The sequence below is a fragment of the Eurosta solidaginis genome, chromosome 3 (genome assembly GCF_040869045.1).
Source record: "Eurosta solidaginis isolate ZX-2024a chromosome 3, ASM4086904v1, whole genome shotgun sequence".
NCBI lineage: Eukaryota > Metazoa > Arthropoda > Insecta > Diptera > Tephritidae > Eurosta > Eurosta solidaginis.
In genome coordinates, this window is record NC_090321.1 from 17,290,477 (window position 1) to 17,301,257 (window position 10,781).

Sequence of the window (10,781 nt, forward strand, 5' to 3'; positions counted from 1 at the left end):
TGAATCCAGAAGAGAGAGAGAGAGAGATGTTCACTAAGTAGTATCGCTGATATTATAATCCAAGGACGACGGCTCTCCGCAGAGAGAGAGATAGAGTGCTAGCTAGCGGTGGCCGAGATGGTGGAGACGACGGTGGCTCTCGCTAAGGGGTGCTAACGGCGGTAGTAGTGACGGCGGTAGTTGGGATCACGCCCAGAGAGAGAGTACTGGATGACGGTGGCTCTCACCAAATAGCTATGACAACGGGTGGTTAGGCTTCGGGATGGGATGTTCGTGGATCGGGATCGCGATGATGATGGTACCTACGGTGAAGTGTGCCTGGTGTATTCCGGCCAATCGTTTTATTCATAGGTAACTATGAACACGTTGGGAATTATGCTCGCATTGTCGCGCACAGCGCGCCACGAATGAAAATTCCCAAGTATTGTGCGTTCATCATCGCTGGCTTGCTTTGTGCTTGCGCGGTGGTTGTTGGGCCGGTATGTATGTATATATGTATGTAGGTACATACACTACTAGGAGTGGGCAGTAAATGGAAAATATGATGTTAGGGGTGAGCGCTAAATGGGAAATAGATATTGTGGCGTAGCATATGCTACGTTACAGTATGTATATCGCGAAGCAAGTTCCCGATACATCAAAGAGTGCTTGTGACAATTTCAACTTCACCTGCGTGAGTCGTAAGTTTGACGGGAACCTCATCGAACCGCCTGAGCAGTTGTTTGGGGACCATCCGGCGGCCTGCCTTGTTCACTGATTTCGTGGCCTCATACAACCCCCATTGTGAAGTAATCTTATGTAAGCAATTTAACATGTAGCCGATACATCTGCTTATGGTTAGCTGTACTTGAATGTAGTAAAGGCCGTCCATGATTCATCCATTTAGCGACATTGTTGAAAACCCCGGCAATGTCTAAGAAGACTCCTAAGGCATACGCCTTATATTCCAGGGCTTTCCCTGCGTTTATAACCACCCTATGCAATGCGTGTCTACCGACTTGCTTATGGTGTACGTATGTTGTGTTTGTCATCCACGTTGCGCCCCAGAGTTTCAACAGTACTTAAGCATATTGGTGTCCATACTTGCATTAGCCCTTAAAACTAATGCTGTTATTATACCTCGAACGAATGCAATTAATTATAAATCTACAACAAACTGAATCGACTTAACGCCATCACAAACCAGATGCGCAAATGACCAGATAATTAAAAATTACAAAATTTATGTTAAATACATAATTTGTGCGGCTCAATGAATTTACGTTTACAACCGCAAATACACAACAAATACAAAAATAATACAGTAAAATTGAATAAGTTAATATCAAAATGTGCGCCTGAGTTGTTGCACGCGTATAATTGTAGATATGTGTATGTATGTAGGCGAGTTGTTAAGTGCATCGTTGATTTATTATTGTCAACGCGTTCGAACTGATAACAACCGACAAGTGGCGACGCGCCGAGCGACTACAATCAACAGCTACGATCACGGTTGCCACTTTGGTCCATTTGGAAGGGACCATTCCAACACCGCCGTGGTGTTATGGTAGCGTGCTCCGCCTACCACACAGAATGCTCTGGGTTCACACCCCGGACAAAGCAACATCAAAATTTTAGAAATAAGGTTTTTCAATTAGAAGAACATTTTTCTAAGCTGGTGCGCCCCTCGGCAGTCTTTGGCAAGCACTCCGAGTGTATTTCTGCCATGAAAAGTTCTCAGTGAAAACTCATCTGCCTCGCAGATGCCGTTCGGAGTCGGCATAAAACAAGTAGTTCCCGTCCGACCAATTTGTAGGAAAAATTAAAAAGGAGCACGACGCAAATTGGAAGAGAAGCTCGGCTTAAAATCTCTTCGGAGGTTATCGCGCCTTACATTTATTTATTTTATTTGTATTCCAACACCATTTGGTCCGCTGCTCCCTTTTTTAAACGGTTTTATTTAGGTTGACTTGACAGGCTGCACGACGGGCCGTTGTGAACGAATTTTGTAATTAAAATTTAAGTAACTTCCCGATAAGCTATAAGCTTTAAACTTGGAATATAGTTCAGAACCCAATGACAATGCAATAATAAGAAAAAAATCGCCGCTAGGTGGCGCAAGGATCGAGATATTCACAAAAATCGTATTTGTGGTCCGATTTGGCTCATTTTTGGAACACATAATACATACCAGAATAGAAAGTGACCGATGAAAAAATCGCCGCTACGTGGCGCAAGGATCGAAGTATTCACAAAAATCGTGTTTGTGGTCCGATTTGGCTCATATTTGGAACACATAATACGTACAAGAATAGAAAGCGACCTATGGAACGGAATCACCGCTAGGTTGCGCAAGGATCGAGATATTCACAAAAATCGTATTTGTGGTCCGATTTGGCTGATATTTGGAACACATAATACATACATGAATAGAAAGCGACCTATGAAAAAATCGCCGCTAGGTGGCGCAAGGATCGAGATATTCACAAAAATCGTATTTTTTGACCGATTTTGCTCATATTTGGAACAAATATTACATACAGTCTGGTAGAAGTGACATCAAAATATTTTGAAGTTGGAGGAGGGACAAGCATACGTGGCGCAGAGTGGAGTAAAATCTTTGGAAATATTATGTATTGATGAATTAGATTGTAGCAAATTGTCAGGAAAGAGTCCTTGTAATAATGAATCACTAAATGAACTAAATAGAATGGGAAATAATAGGCAATTAAATAAGGACTAAAAACTTGAAAATAAAATAATTAAAAAAAATTTTAAGTTAAACGGTTTTATGGAAAACAATACTTACAAGAAGTAATAATAATACTAAAAGCTTGAAAATAATTAGGTAGGTCCCAGGTACTAGTCATTACACTCCTCATCAATCTAGGGCGTTGATCAGACAATTAAATAAAAGCTATGTTTGCAACATAATTCTACACCAAAACGTAAATTTTTGAGCCGTTTTGTACTAAAACCTAACTGCGCTAAACATTTTATTTCATTGCAATTAACAACATAATGCTGGAACTAAGAGGCTTGTCAGCAAAATTAAGTTCAAAACGTATACTTAGTTAGTGAAAGACTTAGAGTTATCCTAGAAATGTGAGCTTTTGTTAATACCGAATTGCTTGTATCGCATTCAAATAAAACAAAAATTTGGCCATATTTTGAGATTTGGTCCTTTTTTATAACTTTCATGAAAATGAAATGGTATATTAATTTCGTCACGAAACCCAAAATTGTAAGTCCTTAAAGGAAAATAGATAGACCCACCATTAAGTATACCGAAATATTCGGGATCAAGAGGTGAGTTGATTTAACCATGTCCGTCTGTCTGTTTGTATTCAAACTAGTCCCTCAATTTTTGAGATATCTTGATAAAATTTGGTGAGCGGGTGTATTTGGGTGTCCGATTAGACATTTGTCGGAACCGGCCGGATCGGACCACTATAGCATATATCCTCCATACAACCGAATTTTCAGAAAAAGAGGATTTTTGTAATATCTTACTCAATTTAACAGATTGAAGCTTCAAACTTCACCATATAATTTCGTATATTGCACATATTGTTGCCTGAAAAAATTGATGAGATCGGTCGTATATATAGTATATATCCCCCACAACCGATTGTTCAGATAAGAAACTTTTTGTAATTACTGCCCTATTTTAAGAGCTAGAGGCTGCAAATTTCAACGAATGCTTACGTATATAGCATACATTGTTGTCTGAAAAAATCATAGAGATCGGTGGTATATATATTATATACCCCATATAAATTATAATTTTTGCCCCTTTTTTACCGCTAGAAGCTTCAAATTTCATCAAATAGTTACGTTTACGTCATATATTTTTGAAATACCTGATTCGTAGTCTTAGTTTTTACACACAGACCACAAAAAATCTAAAACTTTGCATCCTCACACAAAGTACCTACCTGCTTTTTATTTTATATTTATCTTAAAAATCATTTAGGTATGTAGATCTGTTCACTATATATTTCTTATCTTATACATCCGATTATTCGGAGATTACGAACAGTATAAGATTATTGTTCAGCCGCATTCATGAAATGTATGAAGTCTTCGACACAGCCGAAAACAGCCCCGTTCTTACTTGTTTCGATGGATTTTTGTCGCAAATGAAAACATTGTGTGGCAACGGTGACAACGATTGCTACAAATATTTTCATACTTTCGTTAGCCAATAATCGTATTTAGCCATTTTCAACAGCCACAGCTTCTGGTCAATTGTTGCTTACTACCGTCTATATGCGGCAACAATTACCACTTTACTCCCCGGCAGTAAATATGCTCCGCTGATGCCACATGCCGCATTTGCAACATATCCATGCAGCAAAGTTATGCATCGAAAGCATTGCTTAAATGCCACATTAACGTTTTTGCATTGCCATCATCATTTGACCACATTATCGAAAATGCTACGCAAAAACGCCCATGCCGCATATCCACGTTGCTTGTATACGAATGACACCGTTATACAACAACATTTCTCATATTGCGCAATACGTTTTCAATTAATAATATTTCCATATTGTTAGTGTGACTACTAAAGTATGTATTTGTTGTTTACAATTATCAGGCACAAATGCGACTTTTTTGTATTTGTTGTTGTTTCGCTCCTGTTTCAGTTATTATGCAACTACCGTAAGTTGTATCGCATTTATTTGTGGCTAGCATAATTTGGTAAATCATCATTAACGCGAAAATCTACCGCGTTCATGGCTATCGCCCCCTTCAACCACGGAAGTGCTTACAAGCCCTATCATCGGCTTGTTCTCGCGCTTTATTTGTTGCTGCCTGTGAATCTTGTACGCGTTGTCGACCGATTTACTGACCGAATGGTTCAATGGCTGGCCACAGCAATCTGCATTTGCGGCCGCAAACAAACCAATCGACAGGATTTTTGGTTTTCACGGTTTCGGTGGTTAAGGATGATGTTAGTTGGCGTGATAAATATTCGCTTGAGTGGGCGACAAAAAAATTTAAATTTAAATTAATTTTATATTTACATTAAAGTAGATATTCGAAAATTTCTCGATACACGCAAGTGGATCCTGTTGGTTCTGAAACACCTGTAGGGGCATCCCTTGTTACATCACTGCACTTAACGTGATATGCATTATCCCATTTTAATGTGGTAGTAACAGCGAAAACTTCTTATGCGTCTGAACTCTTGCAGTGTTGGAGGTCTACAGTCTCACAGACTAAACGCGTGGTCTGAATTGAGAGCCGAAGAGAAAATTGCCTAGAATTTTCTCATTTCTACGTCACAACATGCGCATTTGAGAGGAAAGTCCAAAGAGCCTATGCTATATAAAGAAACTTCTTGATGAGCTCCCCCCTTTCCAAGACAGAGCATGCGTTAGGTAAAGTTGACCTGTCTGGTCAATGAAGGCCTCACATAGACAGAATATGTTCATAGTGTTACCAGAATTTGTGTGACGGCCAAACGGAAGAACCCCAATTAGATACCAGGACTTATCTTATAAAATTACGTCGTCCTCTTGGAAAATAATAGAGGTTTTCTAGGACTTTGCTTAGTTGCTGCCTCTATATCTGGCAACTGTGCCGCCTCTTATAACTGTAGATTTGAACTGGCGAGTGCAGGACATGAACACAGAACGTGCTCAACCATTTTTTTTCTGCAGCTCGCACTTCCTACACCTGCTGTTACTGATGAGGCCTAATTTATAAGCATGCGACGCCAGAAAGCAGTGTCCAGTTAGTATGCCCATCGTGAGCATTGAGTCTTCTCTCTTCAGAGATGTGGGCCAAATATCGTAGGCATTGCACATAATTTTAGAAATTTTGCAGCCCCGAACTTTTTGTTTACACCATTCCTGCTTGATGAATCGTATGCCAATCTTGTCGTCTTTTAATTTCTCCCAAATTGGTTGGGTTGTCTATCGTCGTCTCAGCGAGTGTTGCACCCTCCTTTGCTAACTCATCGGCCTTTTCATTACGCTCTATTACCGGAAATCTAGTATAGATGCATGGTTCGGCCTGAGCCAAGTTTTTCCAATTTTTCTTTGCATTCCAGAACACTTTTTGTTGAAGTACTGTTTGAGATTATTTCTGGTGCTTTCTTCACGGCTGAAAATTCCGCTTTAAAAACGCTGCTCTAATCTGGCAGCCTGCAGGATCTACTTATTTCTCGATCGACACAGCAACCACCTCTATCTGAAGTGAAGGTCCACGCAGCCGGCACTACGTGAAATGGTATGAGCAGCGGAGAAGTCCCTTCTGTACAAACAATTTACTATGATCGCGTTTGTTCACGCGGAAGGTGCCTTCAACAAAGCAACTTGTCGCACCTACTCCAAACCGGCTTTAAATACTATTTTAAACCAGCTTCCTTTCGATTTGCATACACCCTGCACAAGAGCACAAACCGCTCAGAATACCAGGCAGTCTGGGTGGTGGACGAATGTTCATCGAGGTTATAGTAGTATCCTTAATCTACTTCCGCTGGGTGTATCTAGCGCCGAAATCGAGTATTATTCTCGCGACGGCTCCCAACTAAATTCAGGCATAGGGTCGGGAATGTACTTTATAGATTTCTAGTTTACTTTTCCGTCTAATTCCAGTGCATTTCAATCAAAAGTCCTTTTTACTTGCAAGCCTTCAGAACAGGAGCATTACTGCAAAATACCTAGCAACCTTATCTTTTCTACAGCCAGAGAAACGCTAGCGGCGCTACGTTAGTTGACTTAACTGACTCTTTAAGTAAGTAGTCCTTTAGGTGTAGCCAAGGAAAAAATTTACGGGAACAAAGCACAGCATAAGTGGAAGAGTACCATCGGTTTTGCAATATCAAAAGCCATATACCCAGACTACAATGAACAAACTACGAGCGGAGAAGATGGACATGCCGCATTTTGAGAACTGCAGAATCTGCACAGACTTAACTACTAAAGAGATATTTGAGCAGTTTCTATTTAAATGCATTTATACTTATGTGCCATGTCTTTTATATAATTTGTGTGGAATATTTTTAGGCTCGTTCAAATGAACTTGATAATTGACATTGGATGCTCTAGCAGTGCATTATAAACCATGCTTTCGCTGCTCACTATTATATCAATCTATATGGGGTATTCCATCCCATTTCGACCAATTTTGAACCCAACCCCTTTAGAATTGGCTGAAAGTTTTTCTTCTTTTTCTAGCTTACGAAAGACGTTTCTCAAAAGTTTTTCAAATTTTTTCATCCAACTCAAAAAAAGTTATTAATTTTTAAAAAAACACCGTTTTTGTTTTCAAAATGCTATAACTTTTTCAAAAATTGGCCGTTTGGGATCTTTTTTTTTTTAAATTTGTTTTTAAATGTACTTTTCGGAAAAAATTCAAATAAATTTTAAAAGTTTTTTTTTTTTGTAATTTTTCAGTTTTTCGAGATTTTTCGAATTTCGCCCTTTTTTTTCTCATAAAAAACTTCAATTAATTCTGCAATCATCCCCACTAATCGCGGAGTGGGCTGAGACTTCCAAACTTATTTTGAGTTGGAAAACGGTGTTTTTTTCAAAATGCTATAACTTTTTCAAAAATTTACCGTTTGGGATAATTTTTTTTTTAATATGTTTTTAAATGTACTGTAATGTACTGTAAATGTAAACAAAATTTTGTTTTTTTTTTCAATTAAATAAAAAAAAAAAAAAAAAATTCTCGGCCCACTGCGGGATTAGTGGGGATGATTGCAGAATTGATTGAAGTTTTTTATGAGAAAAAAAAGGGCAAAATTCGAAAAATCTCGAAAAACTGAAAAATTACAAAAAAAAAACTTTAAAAATTTTTTGGAATTTTTTCCGAAAAGTACATTTAAAAACACAGTAAAAAAAAAGATCCCAAACGGTCAATTTTTGAAAAAGTTATAGCATTTTGACAACAAAAACGTCTTTCGTAAGCTAGAAAAAGAAGAAAAACTTTCAGCCAATTCTAAAGGGGTTGGGTTCAAAATTGGTCGAAATGGGATGGAATACCCCATATATAAGACACTCAAATATTAATTTTGATTCGCCTAACAAGAACGCCTTTGTTTAAGTCCTTCAAATATGCCATTCATATTTAAAACCTTTGTTCTTTTATTTCAATAATGCTGAAAGATTTTCAGTAAAGGATTCTGACAAAAAAAAAAATTAACGCCCGATTAGATGCTGAAAGTCATGTTAAGTAAGAACACTAACTCAAGTTTTGGTGACTTGATATGTTTTTTAAAATGAACGATATCGGACTATAACCATGCCCACTTTTTCGATATCGAAAATTTCGAAAAACCGAAAAGGTGCAATAATTCATTACCAAAGACAGATAAAGCGATGAAACTTGGTAGGTGAGTTGAACTTATGACGCAGAATAGAAAATTAGTAAAATTTTGGACAATGGGCGTGGCACCGCCCACTTTTAAAAGAAGGTAATTTAAAAGTTTTCCAAGCTGTAATTTGGCAGTCGTTGAAGATATCATGATGAAATTTGGCGGCAAGGTTACTCCTATTACTATATGTACGCTTAATAAAAATTAGCAAAATCGGAGAAGGACCACGCCCACTTAAAAAAAATTTTTTTGAAAGTAAAATTTTAACAAAAAATTTAATATCTTTACAGTATATAAGTAAACTATGTCAACGTTCAACTCCAGTAATAATACGGTGCAACAAAATACAAAAATAAAAGAAAATTTCAAAATGGGCGTGGCTCCGCGCTTTTTCATTTAATTTGTCTAGGATACTTTTAATGCCATAAGTCGAACAATAATTTACCAATCCTTTTGAAATTTGGAGGGGGCATAGATTTTATAACGCTTTTTTGTGAAAATGGGTGAAATCGGTTGAAACCACGCCCAGTTTTTATACACAGTCGTCCGCCTGTCCTTCCGCTCGGCAGTTAACACGATAACTTGAGCAAAAATCGACATATCTTTACTGAACTTAGTTCACGTCCTTATCTCAACTCAGTTTATCTTGGTATAAAAAATGAACTAAATCCGACTATGACCACGCCCAATTTTTCGATATCGAAAGTTACAAAAATGAAAAAAAACTGCCATAATTCTATACCAAATACGAAAAAAGGGATGAAACATGGTAATTGGATTGGTTTATTGACGCGAAATATAACTTTAGAAAAAACTTTGTAAAATGGTTGTGACACCTACCATATTAAGTAGAAGAAAATGAAAAAGTTCTGCAGGGCGAAATAAAAATCCTTAAAATCTTGACAGGTATTACATATATAAATAAATTAGCGGTACCCAACAGATGATGTTCTGGGTCACCCTGGTCCACATTTTGGTCGATATCTCGAAAACGCCTTCACATATACAACTAAGGGCCACTCCCTTTTAAAACTCTCATTAATACCTTTAATTTGATACCCATATCGTACAAACGCATTCTAGAGTCACCCCTGGTCCACCTTTATGGCGATATCTCGAAACGGTGTCCACCTATAGAACTATGGCCCACTCCCTCATAAAATACTCTTTAATGCCTTTCATTTGATACACATTTCATACAAACACATTCCAGGGTTCCCCTCGGTTCATTTTCCTACATGGTTATTTTCCCTTATGTTGTCACCATAGCTCTCAACTGAGTATGTAATGTTCGGTTATACCCGAACTTAACAATCCTTACTTGTTTTTTATAAAACCTACTGAGGGAAATTTGTTACAATAGCATAAATTCTAAGGTAAAGCATCGAAGTGGTGCGAAACAGGAGCAGAATGAACCAAAAGTGTGCAGAGAAAATGAGAATAAATTTTGTGAGACTTTCTCTTTCTGTTAACTTTTTATTTTCATATGCAATGCGTGAGGAAAATCTATTTTTAGTAAAGTTTTTCTGCAAAAAATTCATTTACATTTATCATTATTTTCTTACAGTATAAGGTATCTTACATTTTCAACCAACGGTCGTAGTCTTTAACCTCCTAAAACACCAAATATCAGAACACAAATACCATTCGAGCAGGAGAAAGTTCTTGCAGTGGCCATTCACGGCATCCTAGAAAGGTGGTATATATCTTGGAATGCTTTATATGCCATATTTTCATTTTATACTCCGAATGGCTGCCATTTCTGGTTCCTTTTTCTTCGTTTGGCTATAATAAATAACATTTGTTAAGAAGTATAATCTACACAGAAGAAAAGTGAAAGAAAAATTGCAGAAGGAATGTGTAGAATCAGAGATTAGTAAAAAACAGTGAGTTAATTCCGAAAAAATATTCGTACATACGTATGTATGAGATGAAGTTTTTATATGAAAAATAACCGAAATCTACTGCTAGCATCCCCGTTGCTTTCTAAGGGGTGGTAGAATTTTCTTAATAAAATGTAACTATTTAACAGTCAACAACGTTGTGTGTGGCACTAATTATATATTGCGTTTGAAGTTCGATGACTTGACAAAAAACAAAGTGGGTAAATATCTGCAGTAAGAAAAGGATATTTGTAGAGTGCTGCATGTGTGTATGTTCGTGTGTCCCGCAAATAGACGTACGATTACTACCTAAAGCGAGTGGTCTGCGATTGACCTCTTTTGTCTACATTGGTGTTTAATTGATTCCCTTTACCCCTTTAGGTACAGTTGGGACTGGTCAGTTTGAAATTTAAGAAACAATAAAAATTTGTTGCCCAGTGGCTAAAGTAAATAAAAAATGTATGATATTGGAATGAATTATAAAGAAACAAGTAAGGAAGGCTAAGTTCGGGTGTAACCGAACATTACATACTCAGTTGAGAGCTGTGCAGACAAAGTAAGGGAAAATCACCATGTTGTAAAAA